Below are 21,974 nucleotides of genomic sequence, written 5' to 3'. Positions count from 1 at the left end.
ATATCTTAGAGTTTTTAAATACAACTGCTCAAAAAAAATTAAAGGAACACTTTGAAAACCCATCAGATCTCAATGGGGAAAAATCTCATGCTGGATATCTATACTGATATGGACTGAGTAATGTGTTAGGAACGAAAGAATGCCAAGGATGGAAATGAAAATTATCAACCTACAGAGGGTTGAATTCAAAGACACCCTGAAAATCAAAGTGAAAAAATGATGCAGCAGGCTAGTCCATCTTGCTAAAATTTCATCCCAGCAACTCAAAATGGTACTCAGTAGTTTGTATAGCCCCATATGCTTGTATATAATGCCTGACAACGTCAGGGCATGCTCCTAATGAGATGATGGATGGTGTCTTGGGGTATTTCCTCCCAGATCTGGACCAGGGCATCACTGAGCTCCTGAACAGACTCCTGTCGGTGTTGGATGGACCAAAACATAGTCCCAGGGGTGTTCTATTGGATTTAGGTCAGGTGAGTGTGGGGGCCATTCAATGGTTTTACTTCCTTCATCCTCCAGGAACTGGCTGCATACACTCACCACATAAGGCCAGGCATTGTCATGCACCAGGAGGAACCCAGGACCCACTGCACCAGCGTAGGGTTTGACAATGGGTCCAAGGATTTCATTCCGATACCTAATGGCAGTCAGGGTGCCATTGTCTAGCCTGTGGAGGTCTGTACGTCCTTCCATGGATATGCCTTCCCAGACCATCACTGACCTACCACCAAACCAGTCATGGTTAACAATGTTACAGGCAGCATAATGTTCTCCATGGCTTCTTCAGACCCTTTCACATCTGTAATATGTGTTCAGGGTTAACCTGCACTCATCTGTGAAAAGCACAGAGCGCCAGTGGCAGCCCTGCAAATTCTGGTGTTCAATGGAAAATGCCAATCGAGCTCCGCGGTGGTGGGCAGTAAGCATAGGTCCCGCTAGAAGACATCTGGCCCTCAAGTCACCCTCATGACATCTGTTGCTGATTGTTTGGTCAGAGACATTCACACCAGGGGTCTGCTGGAGGTCATTTTGTAGGGCTCTGGCAGTGCTCATCCCTGTTCCTCCTTGCACAAAGAAGCAGATACCAGTCCTGGTGATGGGTTATGAACCTTCTACGGCCCTTTCCAGCTCTCTTAGAGTAACTGCCTGTCTCCTGGAATCACCTTCATGCTCTTGAGACACAGCAAACCTCAATGTGCTGGTAGACACCGCAAACCTTCTGGAGGAGTTGGACTGCCTGTGCAACCTCTATAGGATCCAGGTATCGTCTCATGTTACCAGTAGTGAAACTGACCCTAGCCAAATGCAAAACTAGTGAAAAACAATCAGAAAACATGAGTAAGGGAAAAAAATGTCAGTGGCCTCCACCTGCAAAACCATTCCTTTTTTGGAGGTTGTCTCATTGTTGCCCATCTAGAGCACCTGTTCTTAATTTCATTAATACCAAAGCAGCTAAAACTGATTAACAACCCCTTCTGCTACTTAACTAACCAGATCAATATCCCAGGAGTTGAATTTACTTAAATCTATGCTCTGATTAAAAAGTGTTTGTTTAATTTTTTTGAGCAGTGTATAAAGCATCAGTGTTGTTTATTTATTAAGTTGTTTGTATTGACATTTTAATAATTAGTGTCTGTTAGAGCTGGATTTTCCGCCACACTATCACACTATCCACACTATCACGCTATCACAGTCATAAATTGCTAATCAGCCCCATTGAAAGTATAGCGTCTATAGCTGCGTAAATTCAATTATATATACCATAGTTTGTTGACACTATAGCTTTCACACAAACCAATTAATATACACTTATTTATTTTTTTTTACCAAGAGCATGAACCAGAATTTTGCCCTAAAATTAAAATTTAGAAAGTAGAAAATATTGTGGGGGGGGGGGGGGGGGGTATTCGGGTGCTTCAAAATTTTTCCCCTTTTTTTTGTTTAAATACTGTAATAAGAGTTAAAAAAAACAGTGGTGATCAAATACCACCAAATTAAAGCTCTGTTTGTGTGAAAACAATTACATACATTTCATATGCATGCAGTGTTGCATGACTGCTCAATTGGCAGTTAAAAAAGCAATAGGCAGAATAGCAAAGGCTGTACGTACTGAAATGTTATATAGCACCTGCACCAACCCTTGCCCATTATTCACTAAATGCACAAAGTTTGTCTCTTGTGATGCTTCTGCTTTTGCTTTAGGTACAGTTTTATCACAAATTTGCCAGAGAGAGGAACATTCTGTTGTTTTTGCTTCTCAAGTTCTTTCCCTGCTGAGCAAAAAATTCTGCTGGAGAATGCAAGACATTGGCCTGTATATGGGCATGTAAATGGTGACATCTCTTTTTCCATGGAAGAAAGTTCACTATGAGAAAAAAGAAATAGGAGCTAAAATGAGTGTGCCATAATCCTAAATAGCAAAAATTAAAAAAAAAACACACAGATGTATGATAGCATCTGTACAGGGTGGACTTTAAAGGCACATACATGAGACAGATGTTGAACACCAAAATCAATTAAAATAACATTTTATTAATTAGCAATAAGAACAATACAAGTTAAAATAGAGGAGGACTGACCCAAACAAAGGGAGGTCAGCCAAAACCCTTTGGTTGAGTCAGTCCTCCTCTATTTTAACTTGTATTGTTTTTATTCCTAATTAATAAAATGTGATTTTAATTGATTTTGGTGTTCGACATCTGTCTCATGTATGTGCTTTTAAAGTCCGCCCTGCACAGATGCTATCATACATCTGTGTATGCACTATGAGAATTGTTTACCCAGCCCCAACTTCCTGCGGTCAGCTTCAGGGTCTCGCCATCGTCCTCTTTCCATACATAGATGGACTGGCTGAAGACCCAGAAGAGAGGCCTCTTGAAACATTGGAATATAATCCAATTGAATGTATGTGGAAAATTTACAGTAGCGCCAAAACATCAAAGATACTGTTTGGTAGCTTATGTTTTGTACTTTACTACTGCATTTTATTGTAGCCTAGCGGTGGCTATAATAGAAGTCATGACCTTCCCAACTTGGAAGGATGGTTCTCAAGGTGGGGAGTACCACTGAAAATCATTGCTGACAATGATCCACAACTTATTTCAAAAGAATTTGAGACTTTCCTTAACCTCCCTGGCGGTATGATTCTTTTGGATTTTAGGTGCTGAAAGCGGTACCATTATTTTGCATGTAATTCTTGTGAATGAGCAGTCCAAACCAACTGTATACATTTATTATATATATTATATATATACATATATTATGTATACATATTATATAATGTATACAGTTGGTTTGGGCTGCTCATTCACAAGAATTACGTGTATATATATGTGTGTGTGTGTGTGTGTAATATATATTATATATATATATATACACATACATATATTTACATAAAAAGTACAGTAAAACTGCAGGAAAGGGCACTGGGGGGCAATGTAATGTGATTTTATTTCATTTTGAACGGTATCAGTGTGTTTGGTGCATTTTACATTTGAATTTGCCGCCGGTTCCACCCCCCGGGGGACGTCACGTCGCCGGAGACGGAAGCCGGGGCTCGCAGACGATCGGGAGGAAGCTCCACCGCCGCACACCGCCCGCAGTCTTCGCTGGATCCCGGAGAAAAGGTAAGTAAAACCTCCTCCAGCATCCAGCGATCTTCTTAGCGCTACCCCGAGTGTGACTCGGGGTTACCGCTTTTGGCACTAAAATCTTACCCCGAGTCACACTCGGGAATACCGCTAGGAAGGTTAAAGGAGTTGTAAAGTCAGAAGGTTTTTCTATCTTAATGAATTCTATGCATTAGGATAGAAAAACCTTCTGTGTGCAGCAGCCTTCTTCTGCCCCCCTATCACTTACCTGAGGTCCCTCTCTGTCCAGCGATGTCCACAAGTGTCTATGCCGTCCGAGATTCTCCCTCCTGAATGGCTGAGACACAGCAGCGGCGCCATTGGCTGTTGCTGCTGTCAATAAAAGTCAGTCAGGGGAGAGGGGACGGGGCCTGGGTCCAGGCTCCATGTCTGAATGGACACAGGGAGCCGTGACTTGGTTTGGGTGCCCCCATAGCAGGCTGATTGCTGTGGGGGCACTGAACAGGAGAGAGGGGCCAGGATTACAGAAGAGGGACCCGAGAAGAGGAGGATCTGAGCTGCTCTGTGCAAATCCACCGCACAGAGGAGGTAAGTATAACATGTTTGTTATTTTTATAGGAAAAAAAACGAGACTATACTTTTACGCTTTAAATCAATAGGAATAAAGCACACCTTAACACCACGATACCAATGGCAGGCCAGTGGGGAACATTTTAACCAGACAATGAAAATGACCTGAAGACACATCCACATGAGGGACTCTTCTTCGGGAAGCTTTAGCTGCTGTTCTAAAACACTACAGGTCAGCTCTTCATAGTGACACTGGGGAGTAACCTGCAAAACTAAGGATAACATGTGATCTACGAACCCAGCTCACAAGTTTAAAGCTACCAAATAAAGTAGAAGAACTCTGAAATCTGCAAGCTAGAGTGGATAGGTACCAGGTCAAATCAAAATGTACAGTGATGCAGAAAGAAACACCAAGATAACTACCATCATTCCAAGCTAGTGGGTAAGGATAAGAAAGCCACCAACCAAGTCAAAGATTAGCCCCAGTATGTCTAATCCTGCAAAAATGTAATTAATTTGGGACCAGTAACCTGTAAACTAGAGGATAGATCAACTTGTAATGTGAACAGGTTAGCACCTATGCAAGATCCTTTGGTATGGCAGGACACTCCCTAATTGGCTTATTTGGGATGATGCATCTAGCCCTACCATACAACCACAATCATCTGGAGGCATGTTCTCACATGCCTTTTAAAATGAGGCCGAGGAGTTGTCCACCTATGTTGTTCAGCTAGACAAGGTTCTACACCAGATCATTCCTGAAAGGCAGCTTGGAGCCAAACAATGCGACATAGGTGTTGTTGATGCAGACTCCTAAAGGGGCACTCCCCTAAGATCTCATAACATTGAAACTTTGAACCAGAGAGCCGTTAACCTACTCCAAATTGGTTAAAACTATTAGAGAAGAAGAGGCTCTGTGTAAGGCCAAGGAAGCTGCTGTTGGTTCACCAAACGCATCTGTTGCGACTGTAGAAATTATAGGCACAGTGTGGATCCAGTCCAAAGTAGCTCCTTTAAATGCACAGATGTACCAGATGATAGAGATGATGACTCTGATGTCTGCCAGGATTGCCACCCTTTGGGGGAGAATGTGTCAAGACTTACTGAGACAGAGGCCCCACAGAATGTTCCTATTGAAAAGCCATTCAGATCAGCAGTGGCGGGGGTAAGGTCATTCATGAAAGGAAACAGTGATATTGTTGGACCTCCCTGCTGTGTGTTCTTTACCTGTGTAAGTCTCTTTGCAGTGACTGGAAATAGTGCTGGACCAGCCAGAGCCAAAACAAATAGCACACATGAGGTGAGGAGGGCACAGCTTGCCAGGCAGTACCTCCCTGCCCACATGCAAACACTGTGTGCGGAGAAGCTGCCCCCTCTATGTGTTGGCCTCTGCAGAGGGCATCCTATCTGATTTAGAATGAACTTTGCTGACTTGCCAAAACCAGATCCAATAACTGCAACTAGCTAGATGTTTCCTAAGACTTCCTGGAGCTGCTCTGGTATAGGTGAGTGCACACTGTACATATAGCTGGGGAAGTATACTGTAAAATCAGCCACTGAAATCATTTTGTGATCACACCAGATACCCTTCCTGTACATAGGGGATCAGGGCGCTTCCTCATAGATTGTGCTGTGTCAGCCAACTTACCTTGTGATCATTGAGATTCTGCAGATGCTGTGTTGTCCGGGTGGGCTAATCAGGGGCATAATTAAAAATCATGGGAGATTATAGTGAACAGATCATCTTGACTGTTGCACGTGATTTTCATATGTTTCCATCTAGCCCCCTCGGGCAGAGATGGCTGTGGACAGTAACTATTCTATGGTATAGTTCTATTATAACCAGAATATAATCTCCAATGTAACACCTGTACACACGCATCATCCCTACACCTGTGCACACACCACTGTAAACACACAGCTCCCCCCACACCTGTACATGCAGTTCCCCCCACACCTGTAAACACATAGCTTCGCCCACATGCACAAACCCCCACCCCTGTACACACGCAGCTCCCCCCAAACCTGTACACACACAGCACCCCCACACCTGTACACACACAGCTTCCCCCCATAGGGGTTCAAGTTCAAGTAGCCGAGCAAGTGACCCCCTCAAGTTCCCTGACAAGCTGGTGGGCCATTCTCCTATAAAGTCTGTTAAAGTGGAAGATGCATACACAAAAGCCCTTCTAGACTCTGGGGCTCAAGTGACCTTGATCCACGGGACTTCTATGACAAACATCTGATAAACATGCCACTGCAGAAGTTAGTAGATCTAGAGATCTGGGGTATAGGGTCTAAGAAGTTCCCATATGATGGGTTCCTCCTAAACAAGCTTGAATTCGGTCCATCAATGGTAGGATGGCCAGAGACTTCTAACACATTGGCCATCGTGTGTCTCCGCCCTCTAGGGGCTAATTGGAGTTCCATGATAGTGGGAACGAATACTGGCTTAGTCCAATGGTTACTCACTTTCCTTGTTTTAAAGACTGATGCCATCTCTGAAAGTGTACATACCATGCTGCTGTTAGTGTACTAGCATTTGATTCAAGAGCAGAAGACCCCATCTGAATGAGTCAGATGGCTACGGAAATTGGACAAGATGAAAAAGGTTTTGTAGCCAAGTGATGTAATGGGTCTATGAGCTTCAGTCAATTTGAATTGGGATCAGCACAGTCCTTATGTTATTAATGAGGGTGATCCACAGAGAGAGCTTAGCAAACGAGAATTGTAGTGGATATATCAATTAAAATTATTGGCGTCTCTGGGTTTGAACAAAGAATTTGATTTGGGTTGTTTTTTGAGTTATTATTAAGTTGTTGGGGTAGTATGTGGTGATATAGTGGAACTTTGTAGGGGATTTATATCTGTTAGACATACAATATATCTAAAATCCATTGATATACTGTATATTTTAAAATACTAATTACAGTATATTAGAATATAGGTTTTAAAGAAAGGGTAGTAGTTTTAATTATTTATACAGTATATTATGTTTTAGATATAGGGATTCTTTGTAACAACAATAAATATTTTTGTATTCATATAACACGTTTTTATTGTGATATAATGATTGTGTGATTATTTAAAATATTCATGATATACACGGCCACCCATCCATGGATGGGTGTGCCCTGACACATTATCGGTGATTCTTTTTTTTCATAGATGATGTGAGGAGACACAGCGGCAGCATTAAGGAGGAGGAACGAGGAGATATTCTAATCCTAGTCTGGGAGGGACCTAGAAAGTGTTTTTTGATCAAACCTAAATGTGAGGCCACATTTATGCAGGTGAGAGCACACCCAAAGGGGGGAGCATGAGTCAGGACTTGCACTGGCAGTGTATTCGAGCACTTAAAGCGGCTGAAAAAAAACAAATTAAAAATCACAAGGAGCCGCTGATGGATGGCCAAAGGGCATTATAAATTGACTCTCTGCACTGGATATCACTGTATATCACTTTATAGACTGCACATTTATATACTCATTATTTTAACACGATTTTTTGGCACATAAATATTGTGTGAACTTTTAAAATTATCTTTATTTTTGTATTAATAATATATGGTTTATTTGCAATATTTTTGCATAGTTACACTTGTGTGATCAATCACAGAGAGAGCGTTTGGGGTTAATAATTGATCATTTCTTTGTTGAGACTACACATAATAATGAGTAGTTATTTCATAATAATGAATATCTGTTAATTTCACACTGGGTAAAGGAAGGGCGACACGTTATATGTTTTGTTTAAAGACCTCCATAGTTACAAAAATATTTCCTAATACAGGCACACAATGGTGCTCTGAGTCCAATTTTTGGCATGCCCAAAACATCTGTCCTCCCCATTTGGGGTTATTTCCCTAAAAAGCGGGGGGGGGGGGTACAAACAGTCTGGAGTGGATGGGGTAGGTAAGTAATGGAGAGTATGTACAGTATTTTTATGTTAGTAGTCAAATGTTTTTAATATTTCTTGTATAAGCTTTGGTTATTTATGTATATGTTTTTTCAAATATAGTGTGGGACAGTGGGACAGCCAGTTTTCTTCCTGATGAAGCCCGTCCTGGCAAAACATGTTGAGGCTACTATCTCAATCTGCCTGTGAAGAGATCCAAATGGAACCAATGTGTTTGTCCATGACATTTTCTGTTTAAAAAAGTATTGTATATTTTAGTAACTTGTTTTTTTATTGTTTGGCACATTTAAAATCCCCTTTTTTCACACTTTGAAAGCTGAAAGAATACTTGTACAGGGTAGAGGTTAACAATCCGCTCACATATTTTCTTACTACAGCCAAACTTGATGCCATGGGAGGTCGATGATCAGTGACACTATCTGGGTTCTGTGTCAGTTTGAAATACTGCCCTGGAGTCCGAAATAGGGATGCTGATGCTCTTTTAAGAAGACCCTGTGGTTCAGAGACTCTTAAGGAAGTGTGGACTCAATTGAATTCCCAAGGAATCCAATACAGAGCCAGAGGGGCAAAAGGGGACGAAGCCATCTGAGTCACCACTGCTGGCATCCCAAAGCTCTACTGCAACTTGACCCAGGTAAGGAATCTTACTGGTAAGGAATCTTGTCTGCCTACTCTTTCCATGAAAGACTAGAGGAAATTCCAAGCAGAAGATTCTCTATGCTGTTTGACTTTGAAACCCTTGGGGAGTGGTTGCCCAGAGCCTCTACTAGCCGCAGATACTCCAAAGGAGGCTCAACTAGTCCACAAAGAGTGGCAATGATTACAATTGCTAAACAGATGTGGTCTATTAAAACTGTTTGATCTGTTAGGCTTTAAGAAGTTAAGAACAACACCTTACCCTCCTTGACATGTTAGGGACTCTTCCTTTAGAAATAAAACAGCATTGGAGCAGACAAATCTCCATTGGGGCGCAAGCTTACAACAGTACCCAAGAACGATGCAACTGGATATTCCCCTTATAGACTTCTGTTCGGGAGAGAAGTTCGCCTGGCAGTGGATTTGGCCTTCAGCATCTCCATATGTCAACTACAACTCACAGAGGCTATGTGGACAGGCTCCAGAAGAACCTAAAGACGGCCTATGAGAAAGTCAAGAAGCTTCTAATGCCAGAGGTCATCAGAACAAGAGGAGCTATGATCTGAACGTACATGACTTACAGCCAGAGAACAATGTGTCGCTAAAAAACCTGGGGCCTCCTGGAAAGCCTAAGTTATCTGGTTAGCTGCTCAGTGGAGTTCTCAGCAATATATCATCTGCAAGCAACAGACTGGCCTTCCTCTATACCAAATCTATAGGGACAACATTGCTTCTGAAGACCTGGCATTGAAACCATTTACTGCCCTTGAATAAATCAATCAGTGTACCTGCAAAAACGAGATGCCTTCACCCAAACCAAAGTGAGCTCCAGTCACTTGGTCTAAACCACTGTTCCCTTGTTGAACAAAACATGATGATGACACTGAAGATGACTAAGATGTGGATTGGTTGTGGCCTTTTGAGCCTACTATGGATGCCACTACATCTACTAAGGGGAGTAGTTCCAATATGCTTAGGCCTGAAGCCTCAGAGTTTGTGTCACAGATTCAAGTGGAAGAGGAACTGAGGGAATCAGAAGGAGGAACCTCAGCAGAATTCCTTGAAGAAGTAACAGAACCGTCTTCAGCACTTTCTTCAATATCTTCTCCAGTTTCTCATGAGCAGTACAGGGAAACCCCCATCTTAAAGTTGTCAGAATCTAACCAAAAATTCTACCCCAGATCCATCTGAACCCAGGGAACAGTGGGTCAAGAGAATGATACGACTCCTGTGGAAACTTATATATGACTCACTGAGCAACAGTTCAGAAGAAATGACCCCATCTGTGCATCAGTCTTCTGATGCTTCAGTGCTACCATTACAGCAACAGAGGCAAGAGACCTTGCTTCACCCCCAACACAATTCGCCATTACCTGATGTGTTTGTTAGGACATGTCACAACATCAGTTTTGTTTCTAGGTAACACGTTTATTAACTTGCACTTAGTTCCTTGTTGCCTCTCACCTCTTCGGAGGGCCAAAAATTCTTTGGCGAGAAAGAGGGTAATGTAACCTGTACTGTAGTTAATAACTACTGCGGACCTCTTCCTTTGTCACTGCTGTAATATACTTCTACAGTGTAGACAGGAATAAACCTCTTTGCAATGCTCGTTAATGGAGTGTCTCTAATGCAGGGGGCAGCCTTCTTGGCTGGGTCTAAGTCGATCCTGGAGGTGATTGGCTGGTGCAACAGAGCAAGGAGAAGTAAGTCTACAGGAGGCTGAGGAGGAAAGGGAAGAGGCCTAGCTGGAAGCAAGTAGGTGGAAGCAACTGGGCAGCTGCTGGCTGAACAGAACTCTGCCATAACTTACCATAATCAGGAGAGAATGATCATTGTGCAGTATAAGGTGTGATTTGGATACCTGGGGTGATCAGACTGTACTAGAGAGCGCTCCCACTACTTGTCCCAACAGGAGAGAAATCACGGCAATTTCTATTCCTGTTTGACGTGAACTGGACTTACAGTATACTAAATCAGAGCACTTGACCCAGAACATCATACAAGTTAATCTTTTGTCTGCTGAAAACTGTTGTGCTCTCTTCGAGAGCCCTGATTTTTCCAGCGAGCAATATTTTTTTATCATTCACAGGTCAGTGTGACAAAATTTGGACTGTTATAGCAAGTCAGGACTGTCTTTATTTACTGTTGCTAGGTAAATGCATTATTGCAGGTGTTTATCCATATCTCTTAGAGTAACATTATTGTCTTATGATTTTTGTATATTTGCTAATCCTCTTTTCTTTTAGACTATGCTTAGTCTAATAAATTTTTTGGAAAACCTCAAATTTGCCTTTGAGTGCTAGGTGAGTGAGGTGTGGCATCTTCAGGTGTGCAGAGAAATCACAAAGCAATTTGGCAGCTTCTCTGGCGGTAGCTCTACATATATAAAATTATTTTATTGTTTATTTTTATTTCTCTTAATTTTATACGATATATGCTCAGGAGCGGTTACTGTCCCTAAGACTTTTCTACTGCTGTGGTTAGACACCGCATTATTTTTCATAGTTACTATTTTTTACAGTCAGGGGGTGCTGTGCTCCTTCTAATACCAACATATTATTAATTACAGTATATAAAATACACACAGACTGCTTCATGAGAACAGTCTGAGAAATCTATATAAAAAGTAGCATGGTGTGCTAAACAGACTTTACATAAGATCTGATTTTTTCAAAGCTAACATACCTGACAAAAGCAGATATAGTTACAACATTATATTTGTACATTTATATAAATATATACTGTATGCTATATATTTGTACAGGTATTTCAATATATGTTGCATATTAGAACTTTTTAATCACGTGTGTGTGCATGTGTATGCATGTGTGTACACAAACACCCCATGCTGGGGTGAAGACCACCTACTAGCATCCCAAACAGTAGGGAAAATCAAGCATAAAGAAAACCTAATGCATAGCCACACTTTGACATTAGATAACTTCAGATGTGTGGTCCATATTCTTATAAGTAAAGAATATGCACTTCACCGTCTTCTCACTATAAGTGACAGATTATGGTAATTTGGATGTTTCTTCAGTAATGCTAGAACCTGAAATGAATGCACCACAGGGAGATGTGTTGGTAAATTATAGTAAGTACTGTGCATGCTAGCTTCCAATCATTCATAATTAAAAGTGTTCCTTCAATGTTAACAGGGAATAAAGATAAACCTTTCACTTTCCACTAACTAGGAGATTATGGCTTTATTTGCCATTTAAAATTAGTTGCTTTTTTACAGCAAAAGCATGAAGTAATTTTAAAGGCAGTCTATGTCTATAACATATTTCAAGGATTTTTTTAATCTGATTTATGGACATTTTTTTTTTCAACGTAGTATGTAAAAGTAATTCCTATATATTCCTATATATCTCAGTATACTTAAAGGCAGCAATATATGGACCGAAGTTCGATCCATGTGTGGACTTGCTGGTTGTACATAAGTCGTTCTATCCATGTACAACCAGCCTGTCGGGTTTTTACCAGACGATCAGTGCTGCCGGCTATAGGTGGCAACACTAATCAGTGTGTACTGACAGCGGGAAAGGGTCTCCGGCGTCAGAACGCAATAACGCAGTGAGAGTGATTCCCCCATCCAGATCGAGACTGTGGATGAGGGAGTCGGGTCATTTTTTTTCATTCAACCTGCTGGTTAAACAAAAAAAAAAAAAAGATTAATGTTGGCCAGCTTAATTGTTATACAAGGACTCTTTTATGTATTTTGTTGTGTAAAGCTCTTTTTTATTCCAGGTGTCTTTCATCTGGTCACATGACTATTGGGTCCTCTTGTTGCCTCTGGTATTAACCACTTGCCGACCGAGTACGGTAATAGTACTGCGGCAAAGTGGTTCGTTATCGTCTGACGACGTAGTATTAACGTCGTCAGACACTCCCCGTTCTGGGCGGCGCTTGTGCGCCGCCGGAGGCTCGCTCCCGCTGTTTTCATTCACAGCGGGAGTCGGGCCAGGGGAGGAGCAGCGGCGATCGCCGCTGCTCTGCCCCGATCGCCGGGGATCTAGTGTGGAGATCCGCCCGCTGTGTGTAAACACAGCGGGCGGATCTCCATAGTGACAGGGAGTGACAGATCGGACTGTTCAGCATAGCTGGACATCCGATCTGTCCATGACTCACTCAGTCACCTCCCCCCCTACACGTCAGTAAGCACCAGGCATACATTAACCCCTCCCTCTCCAATAAAATTAACCCCTTCCCTGCCAGTGTCATTTTTACAGTAACAGTGCATATATATAGCACTGATTACTGCAGTAATGTCACTGGTAACCCCAAAAGTGTCAAAAATGTCAGTCAAGGGTCCGATCTGTCCGCCCCAATGTCGCAGTCCCACAAAAAAAATCGCAGATCGCCGCCATTACGCGTTAAAAAAAAAAACACCAAAAATGACAGAAATCTTTCCCTTTGTTAGTAAACGCAATAACTTTTGCTCAAACCAATCAAAATACGCTTATTGTGATTTTTTTTACCAAACATAGGTAGCAGAAAACAAATTGGCCAAAAATTTTTTAAAAAATTGGTTTTTACATCTTTTTTGGGGGGAATTTCATATTAAAAATGTTAAAAATATTGTTATTTTTTCAAAATAAACGCTCTTTTTTTGTTTATAGCGCAAAAAGTAAAAATCGCACAGGTGATCAAATACCACCAAAAGAAAGCTCTGTTTGTGGGAAAAAAAGGACGTAAATTTCGTTTGGGTACGGCATCGCACGACCGCGCAATTGTCAGTTGAAGTTGCACAGCGCCGAATCGCAAAAAGTGGCCTGGACGGAAGACAGCAAAATCCTCCGGTGGTAAAGTGGTTAAGTTCTTAGTCCTTACTACTGCACAGAACAACTCTTGCATATTGAAGCATGCGTCATGTTCTATGCAGCAAAACAGTGAGCCCACGCCAATGTTATGACATACCCTCAGGGGGTCTATGACTCCCTGGTCTCATAGAATGTGGATTCATTTAGGTTTGATAAACAGTTGTACAAATATTGTGTGCAATATAACATCTCTAACATCTTTACATCTTTGTATTCCAAAGGTCCCATGCTTTCAAAAAAACTTAGTTTTTTTGAGGGGGGGGGGGTGCAAACTTCTTTTGATGTGTGCACTAAAAATTAAAAAAATTAAAAAATAATTACTCAGGCAGAGAAAAGGTTAACGGTTAAATGTAGCTATTTCTTTTTAGTTTAAAACAAGGCCTCACTTGTAATTCAAACCAGTGTAGTGGCAGATGGTCTGCTTTAAGTGTCACCTAGCAGTGCACTATAAACCTCACGTTGGCTGCTACATCAGTCTAGCAATCCAGACCCAGGCTGACTCCTGATTGGCTGACAGGGCAAGGCTGTTTTGTGATTGGCCGGTGGGTTTTAGCTTTGGTCTTTGCCCAATGGAGCTCAGTTCAGCTAGGACCTACAAGGAGAGTGGGGCACCCAGGCAGGTGTGTGTGTAACCAAAGGTGTTTACTGTGTCCGAGGTGCCTGTGCCCAAGGGACTGAGAGAAATACCAAGATCTACTGATGTTGAGAAGCCTCTTGGCTACCTATTTTGCTTAAACTGTCCTGGTTGTTGGCTGTCCACTTTAGAACACACTTGTTTGGAGTGCAAATTTTTCCACATTAGAGCATTCCAACAGAACCTATTATGGACCCCAATGCCAGCAGGACAGGTCTTCATGTGTTAGTTAAGCCTTGCGGTTATCTTTTCATAAAGCTGTTGTGTTTTTTTTCTTGAGTCCGGGTACAGAGGTGGATCAGAGGGACCCAGTACATTCAGTTGCTCCCCCAGGGTGCACCCAAGTACTTTATTCTCACAAGAGTCACTGTCAATAGACACCAGCACATTGGTATATGCACCTGGAGGTGTCTGTGCCCTTTGTTATTTTCAGGAGTGCCCTGGAGTCCTCTTAAAGAGACCCTGTTTCTCATTCATACGTATCAAAGAAAATCTCCCTATTAGATGACATGTGCATTTCATATATTTTATCATGTTATTCACCTATAAAAACCTCCCTTGTATAGACTTTCAAAAGCATCAAGACTGCTACTGGGTTTTGCCATCTTGGACGTGATGACAGCAGCCCCAGCAGACACAGAACTGTCGCCCAAGTGACACTCTATAACATTTTTCTCCTTTAGACGCTTCATAGATTATCTACAGAGGTTATAGGAGGGGTTAAGGAGCTGGGTCAGCATAGGCAGTAATTATACACTACTGCAAAGGATTTGATGTACAAGTTGGGAGGGGGCTGTACTAGAGGTTTACTCTTCCTGGATTAGTTACATTTTCTGTCAAGTTTAAATGCAAATTGCAAGTGAACACAAAATTATTCATGAATAGGAAATACACTGCAAGTAAGCATTTAAAGTCTTGAATTTTCTGTTCTTATTCTAGTTGGTGACAGGGACTCCTTAGCCTAGGACTCACCAATATGCAAATATTGACTTCCAATACGAAGTTGGCACTAGTCTCCAAGACAGCTTCTGGTTTATAGGCCATCTCAGGAGACAGAAAAAAAATGCTCACTTTCAGTGGGGTTGCCCACATACCACAAGGGTTAAATACTCTAGGGGGTCACTAAAATAATTTTTACTTACTGAATCCTCTGCTCCTCGGACAGCCAGTGCTCTCATCTTCTCCTCTACATTCTAGCAGTGGACAGTCCCTCGGCATCCTCACATCCAAGGCAGGGCTATGGACTCTGGATTGACATTGATTATTGTAAAGGATCTGCAACTGCCAGAGTGTAGGGGAGATGAGGCTGTGTGAAGTCCTTTGACAGCTGGGGGGAGCCTGTGAGAGAAGAGGATCGGGTAAGTAGAACTGCTTTTTCCAGCTCCCTGGACCCAACTAAGCATTAAACTCTTGCAGTACAGGGGCAGTGCTACTGCAAGAGAACATTTTTTCCTTTCCCTGAAATTCAGCTTTAATTAAAAATTAGGACCTTTTGTTAGGATGGAAGAAAATAATTGCACAATCTTAATCTTATAACTAGAACTAGAATACAACCCCTGTACTGCATTGTACTTTTTTGCTAATAGTTCTCAGATCAAGAAGCTTAAGCATTCTCAGAGTCATTTGTAAGGTTAAACCCAAGATGTGAAGGGCAATTAAAAATATTTAATTTAATATAATACAAGGTACTTAACAGTGCACAATAATTATACGACTGTTAAAGGAAAGTTAGCACACAATTTATATTTAACCTAATTGAATATAATACAAGATAATATTATTCAACTTAGACTTTATGGAAAATTAGAGTTTGTTCAATAAATGTCTATATGGTACAAACATAGCTAAGGATGATTTAACATTACTAAACATTATTATGTGTGCATGTTCCTGAAAAGATCATTATGAATGACAATTCAAACCTTGAAGGGCAGTCCAGGCTCTGTAAAATTTTATCATGCCATCACAGCCAGCATCAGCTTACTCGAACAATTGTCTGGCAGTCACTGTACAAGTCCATCATCCTTCTATAGCTTTAACCAAAAACATCTTCATCGCTTAGAGACCAATGGCTTTATTACTCAAGGCACATTCCATGTTTATAAAACAGAATTCCAGCCCAAAATTACAAGATAAACATGAACAGGCCCCATTAAAAGATTAAGATTGAGATTTCCCATGCAGTACTTTTTCTGCTACTAGGTATAACTAGATGGACACGACACTCCCTCCCAGGCCTGTGACTGTACATTGAAAAAAGATGCAGCACAGTGATGAGCTCAACTTTCCATCAATGCTTTCTCTTCCTATCCACATTCTTCTTGTCAGAAAATGAACTGATTGGCTACTTGTACACTACAGCCCTGCTGTACAGAGACTGCAGAAAGCTAATACTAAGTAAAATTTAGTTAAATACACTGTTTGCATTTCAAATACATTTAATATTGAATCCATTAATGATTACAGAGATGTATTCATTTATGTATCTTGTGTCTTCCTGGAGTTAGATTTAATTTCAATTTTATGTAAACAAATGGGTGAAAAGCAACTCCAAGTACATAAATGAAGTCCTCCAAGAAAGACTTGTGCACAAAGTCCTGTGGAAGGATGAAAATTTCAGTAGAAAAGCCCGGTGCAGCATACATGGATTTAATATGTATCTATCATCCAGTGAGGAAAAACCTGATAGGTCCGTCCACCGACACTTCTCATCAGGGTATGAACAAAAAACTAAATGGAAAGAAGCATGGACTTTGGAGGCACTGGGTACTTTTCAAATATACCATTTTATTAAATAACATGTATAAAAACATCAAAAGAGAAAAAACAAAAAACAAAACAGTGTAACCATCCCATTCATAAAGGGGAACACATTTGTACAGAATTAACAATTCTGGCAGTTACATTGCTGGTGAATAATGAACAAGTACAGATCATTTGAATAACATAATAAAGTAATTGATACTTCACATCAAAGCGATCCAACCGAAGGTGACAGGGAGGTGTACTGTCTTCCCAGGGAGATCGGACGATATGTTAACACATAGACATTAAATTCCGTTGAGCAGGGAGGTGTACTGTCTTCCCAGGGAGATCGGACGATGTGTTAACACATAGACATTAAATTCCGTTGAGCCATAGTGCTCGACATGATTCGCGTTAAGCTTCTTCTGGAGCTAATAGATCAACGCTCAAAAAGATATCATATGATAAAGCAGAAATGTCTGCATAGTATATAAAGGTAGTATTCAATTCAATTTCATGAAGGGGTCAGTAGGTATACCCCTAAAGGACTCCTGACGAATGTATGCCACCCTCCCCGGATGGGGAGTAAACTGCCTTGACTCCTAAAGGACTCCTGACCCCTTCATGAAATTGAATTGAATGCTACCTTTATATACTATGCAGACATTTCTGCTTCATCATATGATATCTTTTTGAGCATTGATCTATTAGCTCCAGAAGAAGCTTAACGCGAAACATGTCGAGCACTATGGCTCAACGGAATTTAATGTCTATGTATTAACACATCGTCATACCGCTACCTGGGAGCGTACTTAATCCATTTTTTCCTCTCATCACCAGGGTATAGCTATAATGAATAAAGCTTACTAGGAGCTGAAAGTGATCCACATAGTTTAGTAACATTACTAAGGTTGCATAGACACAAAAAACAAAAAAAAATAGCATACAATGCCTAACTGGAAGCCACTGTTGACCCAGAATTGAGCAGCGGCATGATGTCAGCACTTTTGTTTCCTCTCCAATGCGTTTCGCCCAATAGGATGGGCCCTCTTGATAACGCCTCATTGGACTATGCTATGTTTTTGTTTTTATGTGTCTTTGCAATCTTTAGTTACTACACTATGTATCACTTTCGGCTCCTAGTGAGCTTTATTTATTGTAGTTATACCCTGATGAGAAGCGTCACTGGACGGACCTATCGGCTTTTTCCTCACTGGATGATAGATACATATCCAATCCGTGTATGCTGCTGTAATGGCAGCCATCATTTCTGGTGAGTGTGTATTTCACTGGGCAATGGAGGCTGACCTTGGAGCACTTTGTTGGATCACCTATTCTCACTTCAAGAGGTCTTTCTTAGAGGACCTCATTTATGTACTTGGACTTGCTTTTCACTCTTCACTGATTGTTTATATTCAGTCATTTTTGACACACGTGTTTACATGTTATTTTTATAAGTTGGGTATACTACTTGTCTTTGCCAGTGGCCATTGCACCACAGTGCAGAGACACATTTCTGATTTTAATTTTAGCATCATTTTAGCATGTAAATAGAAACTGTTGAACCTATTCTAGTAAAAGAAGAGAAGTTCTGTGTAAGCCAAATTGACTCTGGTCAAAGCTAGCACAGGGCTGCCTCCAACACTTGTGCCTGCCAACTGAAAGCTAAGGCTCCTTGCACTAAATTGTAGCAGGAAAGATAGAGAGTCACAGGTTCCTTATGCCTGGAGCAACCAGGGGATTCTCTTTACTCATGGCAGCCAAATGGAGTGGCAGGGAGCAACGGGAAGGTACAGGGGTGCAGGGGTGAGAACATGCATTTTTTTAAACCTTTTGCTTTACCATATGTTGGCAAGGTGCAGCCTGGTGTGATGGCAGTAAATACTCTAATTGCAGTAACAGAACTGTAATGCAATTGAAGTTTGATCAATTACCCGGTGAGAAGTCAACCCGCCCAGGCAACACTCACAGAACATTGCAATGAAGAGTGTAATTGTAGCTCTCGGGTGCACTGCCAGGATCTCAAGGGATAGAATGTGACTTGGCAGGTCTGTGCCCAAATAGGGAGGCTACCAGGAAGGAAGCTCTCCTTACCGAAAACACTGTCCCTGACAGACAGGTGACCTATCCCCTCACTACCCACATGCAAAATGTTCACCAAGGCTTGGAGCCAGGGTCTTAAATAGACTCCGCCTCACCCAAGATGGCTGCAAGAGTCACATGGGGTGCCAGCATCCAGTTGGATAGCTTCTGTAGTGACCCAGCAATGCTGCTGTGGTTGAGCACCACCTGCAGTGGGGAGAGTAGACTGCACCTGCCTACACATGCATGGCCAAAGCACAGGTTCTCTTTAAATAGAATAATGCGCTAAATGAAATGTTTTTCTTTAGTTAATCCTTTTGAGAGTCTAGGCTTTGATATAAGAGGAGTATAATGACATCATGTTTAATACCTGTTTATAATTATATAAATCTGTTTTGCAATATGCATGTGGGCATTGATCTTTTCTTACTAAAATTACCTGTTTTTGATACAGAAAATTGCATTGTGGGTTGAATGCAAACTGTCATTTAATGCATTCAAACGAAACTCTTAAATTTCATTTTTTCTTTAGCCAAGTGTTCCAGAATGTACTTCCCCTTCTCATAATTTCTCCAGATGTTACACAAATGAAATACTGTTCTTCTTGTGTCTAGGAATGAGCTTGTTCAGCAGTCTGACCTCATGAGTGGGTGGGAACAAAGAACTTTAACACGCTTGACTTGAGCAATGTTTTATGTGGTGAGAAAGACTTTAATCAGAAATGATCTTCTTCCTATTTCCTTATTTGAACGCTTCTGTCTGTTTGTGTAGGTGTGTGTTTTCTTATGCCTGCCATTGAAGACATACTTTTAAACCACTGAGTGTTTATGAGACCTCTGCTTAATGACTAACATGAATTCTGAATGGATATCAACCTCTGGAACTATTAAATTAAAAAAATGACACATTTTATATGATGCAATCTGTAAAAGCATTAACACAATAGCATTAACACAATAGTTGATCCTGCCAGTAGATTTGTTATGTTTCCACTTCCTTTAAGGGCCAAACTGTCCAAGAAAATTGGTGTTCTGTAAATAGAACCACCCACACAATCTCCACTTACGTAATTTCGACGACTTGACTGTTTTCACAGAACACGGGCAGCGTATACACTATGGTCCACGATGTAATGAGTGACCATTCTTAGTCCGCCCGCAAGTAACCAACAACATGGCTGCCTCCTCCTTACCCGGTGTTCTGTGAAAACAGCCAACTCATCATGCACCGTAGAGTATACGCTGCCGGTGTTATGTGAAAACAGCCAACTCATCATGCACCATAGTGTATATGCTGCCGGTCTTCTGTGAAAACAGCCAACTCATCGTGCATCGTAGTGTATACGCTGCTGGTGTTCTGTGAAAGCAGCCAACTCATCATGCACCATAGTGTATATGCTGCCAGTGTTCCGTGAAAACAGTCAGCTCGTCATGCACCGTAGTGTATATGCTGCTGGTGTTCTGTGAAAACAGCCAACTCGTCATGCACCGTAGTGTATATGCTGCTGGTGTTCTGTGAAAATAGCGAACTCGTCATGCACCGTAGTGTATATGCTGCTGGTGTTCTGTGAAAACAGCCAACTCGTCCTGCACTGTAGTGTATATGCTTCCGGTGTTCTGTGAAAACAGCCAACTTGTCGTGCACTGTAGTGTATATGCTGCCAGTGTTCTGTGAAAACAGCCAACTCATCGTGCACTGTAGTGTATATGCTGCCAGTGTTCTGTGAAATCAGCCAACTCGTCATGCACCGTAGTGTATATGCTGCTGGTGTTCTGTGAAAACAGCCAACTCGTCGTACACTGTAGTGTATATGCTTCCGGTGTTCTGTGAAAACAGCCAACTCGTCGTGCACTGTAGTGTATATGCTGCCAGTGTTCTGTGAAAACAGCCAACTCATCGTGCACTGTAGTGTATATGCTGCCAGTGTTCTGTGAAAACAGCCAACTCATCGTGCACTGTAGTGTATATGCTGCCGGTGTTCTGTGAAAACAGCCAACTCATCGTGCACTGTAGTGTATATGCTGCCAGTGTTCTGTGAAAACAGCCAACTCATCGTGCACTGTAGTGTATATGCTGCCAGTGTTCTGTGAAAACAGCCAACTCATCGTGCACTGTAGTGTATATGCTGCCAGTGTTCTGTGAAAACAGCCAACTCATCGTGCACTGTAGTGTATATGCTGCCAGTGTTCTGTGAAAACAGCCAACTCATCGTGCACTGTAGTGTATATGCTGCCAGTGTTCTGTGAAAACAGCCAACTCATCGTGCACTGTAGTGTATATGCTGCCAGTGTTCTGTGAAAACAGCCAACTCGTCATGCACCGTAGTGTATATGCTGCTGGTGTTCTGTGAAAACAGCCAACTCGTCGTACACTGTAGTGTATATGCTTCCGGTGTTCTGTGAAAACAGCCAACTCGTCGTGCACTGTAGTGTATATGCTGCCAGTGTTCTGTGAAAACAGCCAACTCATCGTGCACTGTAGTGTATATGCTGCCAGTGTTCTGTGAAAACAGCCAACTCATCGTGCACTGTAGTGTATATGCTGCCAGTGTTCTGTGAAAACAGCCAACTCATCGTGCACTGTAGTGTATATGCTGCCAGTGTTCTGTGAAAACAGCCAACTCATCGTGCACTGTAGTGTATATGCTGCCAGTGTTCTGTGAAAACAGCCAACTCATCGTGCACTGTAGTGTATATGCTGCCAGTGTTCTGTGAAAACAGCCTATTCATAGTGCACCGTAGTGTAAATGCTGCCGGTGTTCTGTGAAAACAGCCAACTCGTCTAAATCTGCAAGTACTGCTGTTAGAGATTTTGCAGAGTTGGCATTTTGACAGAACAGTGGCAGTTACAAGGGTTGGAATAAACCATATTGCACTGCCAGGTCAGTTTGTATTTTTTTTTTTTTTTTAATTGTTGATGTAAAAACGTAAAGCTGGAGTTAGACTTTAACCGCTTGCCGACCACACGCCGTGT

This window comes from Pelophylax lessonae (genome assembly GCF_965119305.1).
Source record: "Pelophylax lessonae genome assembly, chromosome: 4".
NCBI lineage: Eukaryota > Metazoa > Chordata > Amphibia > Anura > Ranidae > Pelophylax > Pelophylax lessonae.
This window is presented reverse-complemented; position numbering follows the sequence as displayed.